Genomic DNA, 18,544 nt, shown 5'->3' with positions numbered 1-18,544 from the left:
AATAATCAAATGGATCTGCATAGAAATGCCTTGGATGTTATTGTCCTTATGAGAGATGATGACATTGAATTGGATGGTCATAGTGTGGCCGGTTTATTATCAGCTTCGGCGGGTTTGGCCTCGTTAGAAACGGGAAAGCAACTTCACTGTCATTGCCTGAAAAGTAGATCAGATTGCCGGATGCCGGTCGGCAATGGCATTCTCGATATGTATGCCAAATGTGGAAGCATTGAAGATGCAAAAAGAGCCTTCATGGAGTTGCCAGGGCAACCTGATTTAGTCTCTTGGAATGCTTTAATTGCTGGATTTGCTTCACATGGGCTATTTTCTGATGCACTAAGCAGCTTTGAGGATATGAGATTATCAGGCATAAAACCTGACCATATTACACTCTTAATAGTCCTCTATGCATGTAGCCATGCAGGGTTGGTAGATCTAGGGATCGAATACTTTGAATTGATGCAAAAAAATTACCAAATCAACCGTACACCAGACCACTATGTGTGCATTATTGACCTTCTTGGTCGAGCTGAGCGGCTTGAAGATGCACTTGAGGTAATAAGGACTATGCCCTTTGAACCCAATGCTCTTATGTATAAGACCCTTTTGAGTGCTTGCAAAATTTACAAGAACTTAGGGCTTGGAGAGTATGCAGCTGGGTCTGCACTTGAGCTTGATGAAAACAACCCTGCGGTCTATGTGCTGTTGTCAAACATGTATGATGAAGCGGGAATGTCAAATTCTGGTGATGAAATCCGGCAGTTGATGAGGAATAGGGGACTGAAGAAAAACCCTGGCCAAAGTTGGTTAGAGATAAGGAGCAAGGTCTATAGTTTTGGGGCTGGAGATCATTCAAACCCACAAACAAGAGGGATGCATGAGAAGCTAGAGGAATTAAGTCTAGAGATGGAGGGAGGGCTTGGGATATTGCAGCAGACTTTTTGATAACAAAGCTTATAGTTATCATAGTGAAAAATTAACCATGGCTTTTGGGCTTTTGAATTTGCCGGTCGATGCACCTGTACGCATAATTAAGAACTTGAGGACATGTATCGATTGCCACAGTTTTATGGCCCTTGTAACAAAGCTACTTGACAGGGAGATTGTGGTGAGGGATAGCAGCCGTTTCCATACTTTTAGAGAGGGTATTTGTACTTGTGGAGGCTATTGGTAGTAAGAACAAGGAGGACATTGATAAGCTATTGATATTTTTTCCCCATATTGCATTTAATCTGTATAGTTAATAAAATAGATTCACCAAACAATCTCTTGTAAGGTTCTCTGAGTCATTAAAATGGATTCACCAAGGGATCTCTTATCATTCTCTCTTAATGAAAATTGCTTATTTCATATGGTAGCTCTAAAGAAATCTCATTCAAGCATATGCAAAGAGAAAAAAGCAATGAAGCAGATCATTTTTTTTTTCTTGGGGAGTTCAATGAAGCTGATGATTCGATAAACTAGGAAGGGGTCCCTAGAGTGGGGTTGAAAATGCGGAACACTCTCACTCCCTTCAGTATAATATCAGCACTTACTGTTCCTCTTACGTTATCATACCTCACAGTCAACTTTGGCAAGTTTCACTGCTGATGAATGTTAATAGAGCTGTTCTGTGCATCATGTTGGGTCATAAACATTTACACATGTGCGACAGTATTCAAGTATTCTATGCATGGTGGTGCATGCCCATACCATTGGTAATGTAAGGATGGGAGTTTCTTCGTACCCACTTCTCTCATGCTGTAAGTATCTTTCTCCATCCATGTTGACTAACCATAAGTTCACCATTACAATGTTTGCATTCCTTGTAATGTAAAATGATTACAGAGCATACCAGGTATGCTCTAGTGAAGCATGTGAGATTAAGTTTCTAGAGATTCAGAACTTAGAAGAAAGTACATAACACAACTACATATCTTACGCAAAACTTCATGTGTGTGGAGGTTAGGATTTTTTTTATGGTGCAGCCAAGGCTATATCAAGCCATTTCACATGTGTGGATATTATTCTATACGCCCGCCATATAGAAAATGTGCTACTTCCCTTTGGGGAGAAAATCAGTCGACCGATTTCACTGACTTAGATAGAATATCTACGTACATGCGTGCATGCATACACACATATATAGTGTCAACACAATGTGGAAGTGGGAGTTAATAGTTTAATTTGAAGATGGTTCTCATGCAAACCAGGCTGGCGTGCTGAACATAGCTTAGAGTTGCATGCAAAAGTAAAATTCAAATTTTCAGACAACTACTAAGCCATGCATAATAATAAATATGATGCTGATAATGGCATAATCCAGAAAATGAAATGAAAAGTCAATCAACATAATGAAAATGCAATGCGAATATGTGATCTACTTTATGAGAATCTAGGACTGCAAGATATTCAGAAATAGAACTCTTGTGAAAGGGGCTTATGCTAATGCAATTGTAAGAGTATTGAGGAATCATGTCATAGAATAAAGCAAAAGAAGGGAAAAAAATAAAAAATTAAAGAATAAACCCCCAGGGACAAAGGGGGGGGGGGGGGGGGGGGGCGGCGTTGGGGGAAGGGGTGAAGGGAGTTGCTGAATGCACATATTCAGTGGATCCAGGATGATTTTTCTCTGGGGCTATCTGTCCTACGTTAAGAGAAGAAACACTCGTTTAAAGTCACTTATTACAAGGTGGCCAGGTGGCTGGTCACATATTATAAGATGGCCAGATGTTGAGTGATGACTATTTTATTCACTGATATCACTTTGTTGAGCCATGAAGTCAGGCTCAGAGATCGCCAAGGATTGTACACTTAGGAACTCTCCCTGGTTGTGTTGTTTAACTGTAAGTCCTGTTTTCTATAACAAATTTTGTAAAGGAGGCTTTTGCTTTGACCTTAGTAGAATCACACAACCCTATTGGGGATGCGATAGCTGGACACTGAGACGACTGCATCCCTAAGAAGGCCTCTCACTCCAGAACTTGTGGGATTCCCAATGTGCTACTGATGAAGTTTGCCTGACCCTCCAAGGCAACAATTCTTGGACATCGCCACTAGTTAGTGCAATACAAACTTTACTCTGCTATTCATATTGAGAGCGTAGTTGACATATGCTGAAGATAGGCAAGAAAATAGGGGGGTGGGGAGAGAGAGAGAGAGAGAGAGAGTCAATGGTTTATGCTGATTAGTTTGGATTGTCTACATATGACAAAATTCTACCATGCAAAGCTGAGAAGAATGGGATTGGCTATAGACTAAAGTGTATACATTCCTCTTGTTCTTCTCAATAGGTGACAGCAGCATATACATTCAGTTTTGGATTTCTTTTCCTCTCTCTTTTGTAATTGTATTCACATAGATTGAATGTGGAAATTTCCTACTCTGTTAGGTCCCTGCCATCACCTGTAGTAGATCACCCCCTGATATGACCCTCTTAATCCAACTCTTCCTTGGGTTGAAAGCTAGGAGGAACTTGGCTACATGCCTTGTCAACAACATCTGTGTCCTCAAACTCCAAATCCATCCAGCTTGAAGTTTCACAATGAAAAACGTGCTCTTGTAACCCCACAACCCAATCGTTCATTTGGTTGATCACCATTTCTTTGGTGGGTTTGTTGCTATTCATAGTTGAGTTCATATTCCTCAATTGGAGATTATAATGGATTAGAATCACACAACCCTATACACTTTCTTACAAAGTCCTTTTCCAGGATATTGTTTTCTTGGAAAATATTTTCCACGGTATTTTCCTAAGAAAGTGTTTTCTAGGAAATTGTTTTCTGGAAAAACCTTTTCCAAGAATGTGTTATCTTGGAAAACGTTTTCCAGGAAAGTGTTTTTCGGGAAACCTTTTCTAGGAAATTATTTAGGAAAATGTTTTCCTTGAAAGTGTTTTCTAGAAAATGTTTTCTAAGAAAATGTATTCCTTGAAAGTGTTTTTTAGAAAACGTTTTCTAAAAAAATGTTTTCCTTGAAAATGGTTTCTAGAAAATGTTTTCTAAGAAAATGTTTTCCAGGAAAAAATTTTCCTAAGAAAGTGTTTTCTAGGAAAACCTTTTCCAGGAAAGTGTTTTCTGGGAAAAGCTTTTCCAAGAAATTGTCCATTTTCTAGGAAAGTGTTTTCCTGGAAAACCTTTTCCAGGAAATTATCTTGGAAATTGTTTTCCTTGAAACTGTTTTCTAGAAAATGTTTTCTCTGAAAATGTTTTCCAGGAAAATACTTTTCTAAGAAAGTGCTTTCTAGGAAAACCTTTTCCAGGAAAGATTTTTCTGGGAAAACCTTTTCCAGGAAAGTGTTTTCTGGGAAAAACTTTTCTTGGAAATTGTTTAGGAAAGTGTTTTCTTTGAAAGTGTTTTCTAAGAAAATATTTTCCAAGAAAATATTTTCCAAGAAAATATTTTCCAAGAAAATATTTTCCTGGAAAGTATTTTCTAAGAAAATATTTTCTAAGAAAATATTTTCCACCAGGAAAATATTTTCCAAAGAAAGTGCTGTCTAGGAAATCCTTTTCCAAAAAAGTGTTTTCTGGGAAAACCTTTTCCAAAAAAGTGTTTTCTGGGAAAACCTTTTCCAGGAAATTGTTTTCTTGGAAAACCTTTTCCAGGAAATTGTCCCTTTTCCAGAAAAGTGTTTTCTGGGAAAACCTTTTCCAGGAAATTTTCTAGGAAAATGTTTTCCAGGAAAATATTTTCCTAAGAAAGTGCTTTCTAGGAAATCCTTTTCCAAGAAATTGTTTTCTAGGAAAACCTTTTCCAGGAAAGCTTTTTCTGGGAAAACCTTTTCCAGGAAAGTGTTTTTTGAGAAATCCTTTTCCAGGAAATTGTCTCGAAAAATGTTTTCCTTGGAAAGTGTTTTCTAGAAAATGTTTTCTAAGAAAATGTTTTCCAGGATAATATTTTCCTAAGAAAGTGCTTTCTAAGAAAACCTTTTCCAAGAAAGTGTTTTCTAGGAGAACTTTTTCCAGGAAAGTGTTTTCTAGGAAAACCTTTCCAAGAAATTGTCTTGAAAAACGTTTCCTTGAAAGTGTTTTCTAGAAAATATTTTCTAAGAAAATGTTTTACTAGAAAATGTTTTCTAAGAAAACGTCTTACAAGAAAATATTTTGTGTTTTCTAGGAAATTGCTTTCTAGAAGAACCTTTTCTAGGAAAATGTTTTTTCAGAAAACGTTTTCCAAAAAATATTTACTAAAAAAACTTTTTCCAAAAAATATTTTCTAGAAAATGTTTCATGTGAGAAATTATTTTCTAGATGAAAATATTTTCATATGAAAATGTTTTCTCTATAAAATGTTTTCTAGAGAAAACATTTTCTAGAAATCGTTGTCAAAAATGTTTTCCATAAAAATGTTTTCTGAGAAAGTATTTTAATAAACCCAATCACGAGGATAAATATACGGTTTAAGGAAAAAAAAATAATAGAGCATAACTTAATTCATCCACTAACTGTTGTGAGACAAGACTACTTGATACAATTTGTAACTTCGATGAACATTTCAACTAATTTAATGCTCAAGAACGTACAAATTACCGGTTCATTGGCAGCTTGTGACTATATTGATTTAATGCCCAAGAACATACATATTACCGGTTCATTGGCAGCTTGTGACCGTCCAATTTTTAGAGGATGAGATTTTAGTGTTAAAAAACTCAAATTTCAAATTTTTTTTTTTTTTTAAATAATCATCCAAAATTTTAGATTGAAAAAATCCTCCTTAGTAGGTCATCTGACCAAGGTAGAAGAAGTAAACTACGCTCCTGAGGGAGCATAGTATACGTGCTCTCCATTGAATCCCCTTCTACTGCAATGGAGGGGCCCCATCTATAATCATACAATTTCAACCCCTCCAACAGTGCAAAGACTCAGCTTTGTTAGAATTTGTATGGTCCAGTTCCAATCCAATAACCTCTCATGGTCCATACTTTTTTTACATGAAATAATACATTTGCCCTACAGAAATTGCGAAAACAAAACTTTTATAATGTTAAAACTTTTACAATGTTCATTGCTATAAAAGCAAACTGAACATCAACAAAGAAAAATTTAAGAGACATCCATGCACATCAATCACAAAAAAAAGTGGCAAATCTTATATCCCTTACTTTTAAAATTTATGCTACCTTCACAAAAAACTCATCCGATGTCTGTGGCACCATCTTATATCCAAATAGAGGCCATAACAACTAAAAAAATTAACCATTTTGAAATAAGAGGAAATAAATATGGCAGATTGGGCTACAAACCATTTTCTATGCATAGCCAATCCATGCTAAAATGAGAATGATGTTAGAATTCAAATTTGATTTAGAAAAGTATTAACATGGCTACTCCATAGTTGACTGCGAGCAATTCAGCTAAGCATGCATAAGAAATGTTTAGATATTACCTGGTGTAAATGGAAATCGCTTAGGTACATTCAGCTCTTTATCTTTTCTTCTTTTTTTGAGGAAGTTTATATTGGAAGAGAAAGAGAAAACAAAGGATGAATGAATTTCACTCAACAAAATGCGACCATGTTAATGCAAATAAAAAATGAAGAATGCATATAATAGAAAGAAACTCCACCTTAATCCCAGAGGGACTCTCCATAAAGCTCAGTTTGTATGTATTTGATCTAAAGCTATGAAAAGAACATCCTTGACCTGGTAATGGGGGGAACCCAAGATTTCCTCATTCAGCACCGCAAGAAAGAAGTTGTCAAATCCCAATACACAAAAGCTATCTTATAAATATAAATAAAAATCAATAATGATAAAAAATTGTAAGAGATACACACTTTCTACTATAATTGAGAACTAAATAAAAGCTATGCCCCCAAACAATCACAACATTTGGTGTTAAAACCAACACACATTGGAATAACATAAGCCATATTGGAATAAGAGGAAATAAATATGGCAGATTGGGCCACAAACCACTTTCCATGCATAACAGCTAAAAAACAGAAGCTATATTGGAATAAGAGAAAATAAATACGGCAGATTGGGCCACAAACCACTTTCCATGCATAAGCAATCCATGCTTAAATGAAAAGGATGTTAGAATTCAAATTTGAATTCGAAAAGTATTAACATGGCTACTCCATAGTTGACTGCGAGCACTTCAGCTAAGCATGCATAAGAATTGTTTAGATATTGCCTGGTGTAAATGGAAATTGCCTAGGTATATTCAGCTCTTTATCTTTTCTTTTTTTTTTGAGGAAGTTTATATCGAAAGAGAAAGAGAAAACAAAGAGAAAGAGAATGAATTTCACTCAATAAAATGCAGCCATGTTAATGCAAATAAAAAATGAAGAATGCATATAATAGAAAGAAACTCCACCTTAATCCAAGAGGGACTCTCCATAAAGCTCAGTTTGTATGTATTTGATCGAAAGCTATGAAAAGAGCATCCTTGACTTGGTAATGGGGGGAACCCAAGATTTCCTCATTCAGCACTGCAAGAAAGAAGTTGTCAAATCCCAATTCACAAAAGCTATCTTATAAATATAAATAAAAATCAATAATGATAAAAAATTGCGAGAGACACACTTTCTACTATAATTGATAACTAAATAAAAGTTATGCCCCCAAACAATCACAACATTTGGCATTAAAACCAACACACATTGGAATAACATAAGCCATATTGGAATAAGAGGAAATAAATATGGCAGATTGGGCCACAAACCACTTTCAAAGTATAACAGCTAAAAAACATAAGCCATATTGGAATAAGAGGAAATAAATATGGTAGATTGGACCACAAACCACTTTCCATGCATAGCCAATCCATGATTAAATGAGAAGGATGTTAGAATTCAAATTTGATTTCGAAAAGCAGCTACATCGCTACCCCATAGTTGACTGAGAGCACTTCAGCTAAGCATGTCTAAGAATTGTTTAGATATTGCCTGGTGTAAATGGAATTGCCTAGGTACATTCAGCTCTATATCTTTTTTCTTTTTTTGAAGAAGTTTTTATCGTAAAAGAAGGAGAAAACAAAGACGAGAAAAAGAATGAATTTCACTCAAAAAAATGCAACAATGTTAATGCAAATAAAAAATGAAGAATGCATATAATAGAAAGAAACTCCACCTTAATCTCAGAGGAACTCTCCATAAAGCTCAGTTTGTACGTATTTGTTCGAAAGCTATGAAAAGAGCATCCTTGACCTGGTAATGGGGGGAACCCAAGATTTCCTTCATCAGCATTGCAAGAAAGAAGAAGACAGAGATTGTCCAACCCCAAATCTCAAAAGCTATCTTACAAATATAAATAAAAATCAATAATAATAAAAAATTACAAGAGACACTATCTACTATAATAGAGAAATAAATAAAAGCTATACCCCCAAACAGTCACAGCATATGGCGTTAAAACCAATGCAGATAACGGCTAAAAAAAAGAAGCCATATTGGAATAGGAGGAAATAAATATGGCAGATTGAGCTACAAACCATTTTCTATGCATTAGCCAATCCATGCTTAAATGAGAAGGACGTTAGAATTCAAATTTGATTTAAAAAAGCATTCACATGGCTACTCCATAATTGACTGAGAGCATTTCAGCTAAGCATGACTAAGAAATGTTTAGATTGCCTGGTGTAAATGGAAATTGCCTAGATACATTCAGCTCCATATCGTTTTTCTTTTTTTGAGGAAGTTTATATCGGAAGAGAAAGATAAAACAAAGAGGAGAAAGAGAATGAATTTCACTCAACATAATGCAACCATGTTAATGCAAATAATAACTGAAGAATGCATATAATAGAAAGAAACCCCACCTTAATCCCAGATGGACTCTCCATAAAGCTCAGTTTGTATGTGTTTGTTCGTAAGCTATGAAAAGAGCATCCTTGACTTGGTAATGGGGGGAACCCAAGATTTTCTTATTCAGCACTGCAAGAAATAAGAAGACAAAGAGATTGTCAAACCCCAATTCTCAAAATCTATCTTACAAATATAAATAAAAATCAATAATGATCAAAAATTGCAAGAGACACACTATTTACTATAATTGAGAAATAAATAAAAGCTATGCCCCCAAACAGCAACAACATCTAGCGTTAAAACCAATGCACATAACAGCTAAAAAAAAGAAGCCATATTGGAATAAGAAGAAATAAATATGGCAAATTGGGCCACAAACAAATGAGAAGGATGTTAGAATTCAAATTTGATTTAGAAAAGATATAACATGGCTACTCCATAGTTGACTGAGAGCACTTCAACTAAGCATGTCTAAGAATTATTTAGACATTGCCTGATGTAAATGGAAATTGCCTAGGTATACATTCAGCTCTTTTGTTTTTTTCTTTTTTTGAGGAAGTTTATATCGAAAGAGACAGAGAAAACAAAGAGGAGAAAGAGAATGAATTTCACTCAACAAAATGCAACCATGTTAATGCAAATGAAAAAATGAAGAACGCATATAATAGAAAGAAACTTCACCTTAATCCCAGAGGGACTCTCCATAAAGCTCAGTTTGTATGTGTTTGTTCGAAAGCTATGAAAAGAATATCCTTGACCTGGTAATTGGGGGAACCCAAGATTTCCTTCATCAGCACTGCAAGAAAGAAGAAGACAGAGATTGAGAAACCCCAATTCTCAAAAGCTATCTTACAAATAAAAATAAAAATCAATAATGATAAAAAATTACAAGAGACACAAACTATCTACTATAATTGAGAAATAAATAAAAGCTATGCCCCCAAACAGTCACAACATTTGGCATTAAAATCAATACACACATAACAGCTAAAAAAAAGAAGCCATATTGGAATAAGAGGAAAATAAATATGACAGATTAGGCCACAAACCATTTTCCATGCATAGCCAATCCATGCTTAAATGAGAAGGATGTTAGAATTCAAATTTGATTTAGAAAAGCATTAACATGCCTACTCCATAGTTGACTGAGAGCACTTCAGCTAAACATGTCTAAGAATTGTTTAGATATTGCCTGGTGTAAATGGATATTGCCTAGGTACATTCAGCTCTTTATCCTTTTTCTTTTTTTGAGGAAGTTTGTATCGGAAGAGACAGAGAAAAATATGAGGAGAAAGAGAATGAATTTTACTCAACAAAATATAATCATTTTAATGAAAATAAAAAATGAAGAATGCATATAATAGAAAGAAACTCCACCTTAATTCCAAAGGGACTCTACATAAAGCTCAGTTTGTATGTGTTTGTTCAAAAGCTATGAAAATAGCAGTCTTGACCTGTTGGTAATTGGGGGAACCCAAGATTTCCTTCATCAGCACTGCAAGAAAGAAGAAGACAAAGATTGTCAAACCCCAATTCCGTAAAGCTATCTTATAAATATAAATAAAAATCAATAATGATAAAAAATTGCAAGAGACACACTATCTACTATAATTGAGAAATAAATAAAAGCTATGCCCCCAAACAGTCACAACATTTGGTGTTAAAAATTACAAGAGACACACACCATCTACTATCATTGAGAAAGAAATAAAAGCTATGCCCCCAAACACTTACAACATATGGCATTAAAATCAATACAGATAACAGCTAAAAAAAAGAAGCCATATTAGAATAAGAGGAAATAAATATGGCAGATCGGGCCACAAAACATTTTCTATGCATTAGCCAATCCATGCTTAAATGAGAAGGATGCTAGAATTCAAATTTGACTTAGAAAAGCATCCACATGGCTACTCCATTTTTGATTGAGAGCATTTCAGCTAAGCATGACTAAGAATTGTTTAGATTGCCTGGTGTAAATGGAAATTGCTAAGGTACATTCAGCACTTTATCTTTTTTCTTTTTTTGAGGAAGTTCATATCGGAAGAGAAAGATAAAACAAAGAGGAGAAAGAGAATGAATTTCACTCAACAAAATGCAACCATGTTAATGCAAATAAAAAATGAAGAATGCATATAATAGAAAGAAACTCCACCTTAATTCCAGAGGGACTCTCCATAAAGCTCAGTTTGTATGTGTTTGTTCGAAAGCTATGAAGAGCATCCTTGACTTGATAATGGGGGGAACCCAAGATTTCCTCATTCAGCACCGCAAGAAATAAGAAGACAAAGAGATTGTCAAACCCCAATTCTCAAAATCTATCTTACAAATATAAATAAAAAACAATAATGATCAAAAATTACAAGCGACACACTATTTACTATAATTGAGAAATAAATAAAAGCTATGCCCCCAAACAGCAACAACATTTGGCGTTAAAACCAATACACATAACAGCTAAAAAAAAGAAGCCATATTGGAATAAGAAGAAATAAATATGGCAAATTGGGCCACAAACGAATGAGAAAGATGTGAGAATTCAAATTTGATTTAGAAAAGATTTAACATGGCTACTCCATAGTTGACTGAGAGCACTTCAACTAAGCATGTCTAAGAATTGTTTAGATATTGCCTGATGTAAATGGAAATTGCCTAGGTATACATTCAGCTCTTTGGTTTTTTTCTTTTTTTGAGGAAGTTTATCTCGAAAGAGACAGAGAAAACCAAGAGGAGAAAGAGAATGAATTTCACTCAACAAAATGCAACCATGTTAATGCAAATAAAAAAATGAAGAACGCATATAATAGAAAGAAACTTCACCTTAATCCCAGAGGGACTCTCCATAAAGCTCAGTTTGTATGTGTTTGTTCGAAAGCTATGAAAAGAGTATCCTTGACCTGGTAATTGGGGGAACCCAAGATTTCCTTCATCAGCACTGCAAGAAAGAAGAAGACAGAGATTGTCAAACCCCAATTCTCAAAAGCTATCTTACCAATATATATAAAAATCAATAATGATAAAAAATTACAAGAGATACACACTATCTACTATAATTGAGAAATAAATAAAAGCTATGCCCCCAAACAGTCACAACATTGGCATTAAAACCAATACACACATAACAGCTAAAAAAAAGAAACCATATTGGAATAAGAGGAAAATAAATATGGCAGATTGGGCCACAAACCATTTTCCATGCATAGCCAATCCATGCTTAAATGAGAAGGATGTTAGAATTCAAATTTGATTTAGAAAAGCATTAACATGCCTACTCTATAGTTCACTGAGAGCACTTTAGCTAAACATGTCTAAGATGTTTAGATATTGCCTGATGTAAATGGAAATTGCCTAGGTACATTCAGCTCTTTATCTTTTTCTTTTTCTGAGGAAGTTTGTATCGACAGAGATAGAGAAAACAAAGAGGAGAAAGAGAATGAATTTTACTCAACAAAATATAATCATGTTAATGCAAATAAAAAATGAAGAATGCATATAATAGAAAGAAACTCCACCTTAATCCCAAAGGGACTCTCCATAAAGCTCAGTTTGTATGTGTTTGTTCAAAAGCTATGAAAAGAGCAGTCTTGACCTGTTGGTAATTGGGGGAACCCAAGATTTCTTTCATCAGCACTGCAAGATAGAAGAAGACAAAGATTGTCAAACCCCAATTCCGTAAAGCTATCTTATAAATATAAATAAAAATCAATAATGATAAAAAATTGCAAGAGACACACACTATATATTATAATTGAGAAATAAATAAAAGCTATGCCCCCAAACAGTTACAACATTTGGCGTTAAACCAATACACATAACAGCTAAAAAAAAGAAGCCATATTGGAATAAGAGGAAATAAATATGGTTGGGCCACAAACAATTTTCCATGCATAGCCAATCCATGCTTAAATGAGAAGGATGTTAGAATTCAAATTTGATTTAGAAAAGCATTAACATGGCTACTCCATAGTTGACTGAGGGTACTTCAGCTAAGCATGTCTAAGAATTGTTTAGATATTGCCTGGTGTAAATGGAATTTGCCTAGGTACACTTCAGCTAAGCATGTCTAAGAATTGTTTAGATATTGTCTGGTGTAAATGTAAATTGCCTAGGTACATTCAGCTCTTTATCTTTTTTCTTTTTTTGAGGAAGTTTATATCGGAAGAGAAAGAGAAAACGAAGAGGAGAAAGAGAATGAATTTCACTCAACAATATGCAACCATGTTAATGCAAATAAAAAATGAAGAATGCATATAATAGAAAGAATCTCCACCTTAATCCTAAAGGGACTCTCCATAAAGCTCAGTTTGTATGTGTTTGTTCAAAAGCTATGAAAAGAGCAATCTTGACCTATTGGTAATTGGGGGAACCCAAGATTTCCTTCATCAACACTGCAAGAAAGAAGAAGACAAAGATTGTCAAACCCCAATTCCGTAAAGCTATCTTATAAATATAAATAAAAATCAATAATGATAAAAAATTGCAAGAGACACACTATATATTATAATTGAGAAATAAATAAAAGCTATGCCCCCAAACAGTTACAACATTTGGTGTTACACCAATACACATAACAGCTAAAAAAAAGAAGCCATAATGGAATAAGAGGAAATAAATATGGTTGGGCCACAAACAATTTTCCATGCATAGTCAATCCATGCTTAAATGAGAAGGATGTTAGAATTCAAATTTGATTTAGAAAAGCATTAACATGGCTACTCCATAGTTGACTGAGGGTACTTCAGCTAAGCATGTCTAAGAATTGTTTAGATATTGCATGGTGTAAATGGAATTTGCCTAGGTACACTTCAGCTAAGCATGTCTAAGAATTGTTTAGATATTGTCTGGTGTAAATGTAAATTGCCTAGGTACATTCAGCTCTTTATCTTTTTTCTTTTTTTGAGAAAGTTTATATCGGAAGAGAAAGAGAAAACGAAGAGGAGAAAGTGAATGAATTTCACTCAACAATATGCAACCATGTTAATGCAAATAAAAAATGAAGAATGCATATAATAGAAAGAATCTCCATCTTAATCCCAAAGGGACTCTCCATAAAGCTCAGTTTGTATGTATTTGTTCAAAAGCTATGAAAAGAGCAATCTTGACCTGTTGGTAATTGGGGGAACCCAAGATTTCCTTCATCAGCACTGCAAGAAAGAAGAAGACAAAGATTGTCAAACCCCAATTCCGTAAAGCTATCTTATAAATATAAATAAAAATCAATAATGATAAAAAATTGCAAGAGACACACACTATATATTATAATTGAGAAATAAATAAAAGCTATGCCCCCAAACAGTTACAACATTTGGCGTTAAACCAATACACATAACAGCTAAAAAAAAGAAGCCATATTGGAATAAGAGGAAATAAATATGGTTGGGCCACAAACAATTTTCCATGCATAGCCAATCCATGCTTAAATGAGAAGGATGTTAGAATTCAAATTTGATTTAGAAAAGCATTAACATGGCTACTCCATAGTTGACTGAGGGTACTTCAGCTAAGCATGTCTAAGAATTGTTTAGATATTGTCTGGTGTAAATGGAATTTGCCTAGGTACACTTCAGCTAAGCATGTCTAAGAATTGTTTAGATATTGTCTGGTGTAAATGTAAATTGCCTAGGTACATTTAGCTCTTTATCTTTTTTCTTTTTTTGAGGAAGTTTATATCGGAAGAGAAAGAGAAAACGAAGAGGAGAAAGAGAATGAATTTCACTCAACAATATGCAACCATGTTAATGCAAATAAAAAATGAAAAATGCATATAATAGAAAGAATCTCCACCTTAATCCTAGAGGGACTCTCCATAAAGCTCAGTTTGTATGTGATTGTTCAAAAGCTATGAATAGAGCATCCTTGACCTGGTAATTGGGGGAACCCAAAATTTCCTTCATCAGCACTGCAAGAAATAAGAAGATAGAGATTGTCAAACCCCAATTCTCAAAAGCTATCTTGCAAATATAAATAAATACCAATAATGATAAAAAATTGCAAGAGACACACTATCTACTATGATTGAGAAATAAATAGCTACCCAAACAGTCACAACACTTGGCGTTAAAACCAATACACATAACATTACAATTAAACACGAACAAAATTACAAAAAGAAGATGTGTAAATTTGGATACCTCTCTCTCTCCAATCATATATTAATGTGCACATAGCAAGGTTAAGTGTATCTCAATCTCTCACCATCCATGTTATCTCCTATATAAACAATTAAAGATAAATTTTATGGGCTTTTTGAGACCAAGACAGCTACATACAACTAGGTTCATCGCATCTACAGAAAAATAATGGAATTTTTTCACCCTAAAAAAGAAAACTTAGAAAGGTAGAGACACCTTGGTGGAACCTAGTTGATAAACTGGATAGACATAGAATGAAATACAATATTGCATGACTGTAAAAAATTTAACAAAATATGGTGATGTGTTCAAATACAATATTGCATGTATGTTTTTCCATAATCCGATCCTTGAAAGACCTTAAAGGAAGACTTCCATAGCTGCAAATCTTGAAGATTCGGTCAAAAAAAATGGTTCGAGATGCTAGGGACAGGGTACTTGATTGAGGCCAATCTAATAACATTCATTGAAGCCAAAAGATATTCTACTCCCTCAGGAGTATACTGTCCAGTTACTCCCTCAGAAAAAACCCCACCTAAGACTAGTTTTAGGGGATATAACCTTTTTAACACATAGATTAGCATCAATAGAAGAAATTTCCTAATTGCACCATCAAAGCACTTGAAAAAATAAATGTCTCAAGCTTGAATAGAAACCGTCTAATTTTTAGAGGATGAGATTTAAGTGTTAGAAAATTCAAATTTCAAATTTTTTTTTTAAATAATCATCTAGTGATTCTAAGGTGGTTATCAAAATTTAAGATTGAAAAAATCCTCCTAGTAGGTCATCTGACAGAGGGAGAGGAAGTAAACTATGCTCCTGAGGGAGTGTAGTATACGTGTTCTTCATTGAATCCCCTTCCACCGCAAGGGAGGGCCCCATCTATAATCATACAACAGAGCAAAGACTCAGCTTTGAAGAATTTATATGGTCCAGTTCCAATCCAATAACCTCTCATGGTCCATACCTTTTGACATGAAATACATTTGACCATCTATTAAGGATATGATACCCTTCAGAAATTGCGAAAATAAAACTTTTACAAAGTTCATTGCTATAGAAGCCAACTGAACCGTGGCACATCAAAACTAAAATTTGAGAGATACCCCTATCCCTTACTTTGAAAATTTATGCCACTTCAAAAAAAACTCATGCCATGTCTGCGTCTATACCTAAATAGAGGCATCCATAACAGCTAAAAAAAGAAGCCATATTACAATAAGAGGAAATAAATATGGCAGATTGGGCCATCAAACCATCTTCCATGCATAGCCATCCATGCAAAAGCTTAAATGAGAAGCATGTTAGAATTTAAATTTGATGTAAGAAATGTGGAGAGAGAAAGTAGGAGAAGAGAGAGGTTAGGTTTTCGGGCTTATGTGACGGATCCATCTTGGTAGTGAAGAACTTGACGAAGAAAACGAGACCAAACATGAGCTTGTGATCCTGTTGTGGACTAAGGGTTTTGAGGGGACAAAGCCATTCCCTATAAAAGAGGCAAAGGCCATTCCGATTTGATTTAGAAGGATACAAGAACATGCTAAAATACAAGAATTAAATTCTCGATAGTTTTTAATTTATATTTCAAATATATTGGACGAATTACCCTTCAACATCATCACAAGAAAAAAATCAACACCACACTTCATACATATTAAAAAAATGGGGAGCGTAGAGAGAGAAGCAAACACAATTATCAGACTAAGATCAAGCAGAGACTAATGACAACTAAGGATTATGTTTAAGTTTTCAAGTTTCGAAGAAAGTTGAGAAGATTGCTTCCCTGCTTGTGTTAGAGTGAGAATTGAGACCATCTTGCTCTTGATGAGCTCTTCTCCTGTAAAGGCCACCAAAATAGTTTCTCCTTTTTGGGTGGCTCTCGTTGTTGAGCTCATCATCTTCGCTTGAAGTACCCTTTGCCATTTTCTTGATTGTAAAAGTAGAAGAAAAAGATGGATTTCTGATCAATGACTAATGAAGCCTTATGGTCTAAACTAGAGGAAGATATTTGAAAAGATTCATGCCAGCTGGGGCTTTGTGATCAAGAAATGCATTAAGAGAGATGGATCGGTCTCTGATCAAGATACGCAAAGAGAGAAAAGAGAGTAGATCAGTAGATTGTTAATGGGGACGTGAATCAATGAAATATGGATTGGCCCTCACCGAGAACTTGAGTAAGGAGTAGTTTTGGGATTTATCTAGAGTAAAATTTGGGAGTGAGAACCCGTTACAGTATATATAAGACTATGGCTACATATATATAAATATGTATGAATTAGATTATTTTAAATCAAAAATATCTATTTCTAAAAAATATCTATTTCTATTTTAATATATATATTTTTATCACATATACATGTCTCTTCCATAATGTAAACCATCTGCATCTTAGTCACGTTTTTGTTTTTCTCTCAATTTTTATGTGGTTTTTTCATTTTTGGGCTTTGGAGCTAGCCGATTGTGAGCTCAGCTCGGCTTATTTTGGTTGACTCGGCTTATTTTGGCTATAAACAACTCGGCTCAGCTCAGTCGGCTCAGCTCAGCTCCCAAAACCGAGCTAGCCAACTCTAGCCAAAACCGAGACGACCAAAAAAACCAAAGGAAAAACAGAAAATTTTTAAAAAATCAAATAAAAAAAAAAAAATTAGTAAAAAATAATAAACAAATTCCTATTAAATAAAAAATCAAATAAAAAAAACAACCAATTAGCCAATTTACCTGTCAGGGGTCAAACCGCCTCGGGGCCATGTCCAATTAACCATTCTGGAACATAAGAAAGAGGAACAGTCTATTTGAGAGAGTGAAATGCAGGGGAGAGAGATGACTCGTATCAGTTCACATTGTAAAGCAAAGAATTGGGATATAGAAACCCTAATTAACTTCTAAAAATTTGAAGATTGTCTGTTTGTAATTTTTAGACAACAATTTGTAGCTGAAACGAAAAAAGATAGTTTAATTTGGGAATAAAAAATGATGTCTAAAATTTGCCTATGTTATAAAACTCCACAATTTTGCTATATTAAAATTTCACTGAATTTCGTTAAATCTTCACTGAAATTCTACAAATTTCAGTGAAATTTGTAATAGTTTTTTTTTTATTTTTTATATTTTCACTATTTTATTTTTTCGCAATACCTCGACTCATCTTATATAGGCTTGGCTCGGCTTGTATTGGCTCGGCTCGACTTACATCGATCATTCCTCTGTTGTCATTCGATACATGAAGACTTTCCAATCCCCATATGTTTTCATTTAGCATGTGTCAAATTGTGTCTAAGTGTCTAATTATTTCAGGTAGTACATGAAGATCAACGCAGGGCTCTCTATCCAACTCATTCTTTCAAGATTCTATTCTTCTGTTATCATTCTATTTTATTCTTCTGTTGTCAGGCTCGACTTACAGGCTCAACAGAAGAATAAAATAAGTCGAGCCTGACAACGGAAGAATGACAACAAAAGAATATATTCACATAGAATGACAACAAAAGAATATATTCACATAGAATGACAACAGAAGAATATATTCACATAGAATGACATATATTCACATTGAATGACATATAATGACATATATTCACATAGAATGACATAGAATGGCATATATTCACATAGAATGACATATATTCATAATATTTTATCATATGTGAATGTATTCACAATATATTCTATGTGAATATATTCAC

General features: G+C 34.4%; 2 long non-coding RNA genes and 1 pseudogene across 3 annotated transcripts; 1 reads left to right on the top strand and 2 right to left on the bottom strand.

Moving 5' to 3' along the window:
- The first annotated feature begins 6 nt into the window (after positions 1 to 6).
- LOC148783971 (pentatricopeptide repeat-containing protein At5g52850, chloroplastic pseudogene) lies at positions 7 to 2,309 on the top strand (annotated as a pseudogene). Its single transcript, XR_016040600.1, has one exon. The product of XR_016040600.1 is annotated as a pentatricopeptide repeat-containing protein At5g52850, chloroplastic pseudogene (transcript).
- A 3,630-nt stretch (positions 2,310 to 5,939) lies between these two features.
- Positions 5,940 to 10,270, bottom strand: LOC148783970 (uncharacterized). The gene is made up of 5 exons (XR_016047132.1): positions 10,108 to 10,270; positions 9,412 to 9,526; positions 8,745 to 8,859; positions 8,057 to 8,133; positions 5,940 to 7,416 (listed from the first exon to the last, which is right to left on the bottom strand). It is a non-coding gene; the product is annotated as an uncharacterized LOC148783970 (long non-coding RNA).
- Positions 10,271 to 13,784: 3,514 nt separating this feature from the next.
- LOC148783969 (uncharacterized) lies at positions 13,785 to 18,301 on the bottom strand. Its single transcript, XR_016047127.1, has 4 exons — positions 17,997 to 18,301; positions 17,580 to 17,624; positions 14,515 to 14,629; positions 13,785 to 13,874 (listed from the first exon to the last, which is right to left on the bottom strand). It is a non-coding gene; the product is annotated as an uncharacterized LOC148783969 (long non-coding RNA).
- Between the last annotated feature and the right edge of the window lie 243 nt (positions 18,302 to 18,544).

Source organism: Amborella trichopoda, chromosome 1, assembly GCF_054954075.1.
Source record: "Amborella trichopoda isolate Santa Cruz 75 chromosome 1, AtrichopodaSantaCruz75HAP2 v2.0, whole genome shotgun sequence".
Classification (NCBI taxonomy): domain Eukaryota; kingdom Viridiplantae; phylum Streptophyta; class Magnoliopsida; order Amborellales; family Amborellaceae; genus Amborella; species Amborella trichopoda.
Note: the sequence above shows the minus strand (reverse complement) of the source record. Positions and strands in the feature narration are given on the sequence as shown.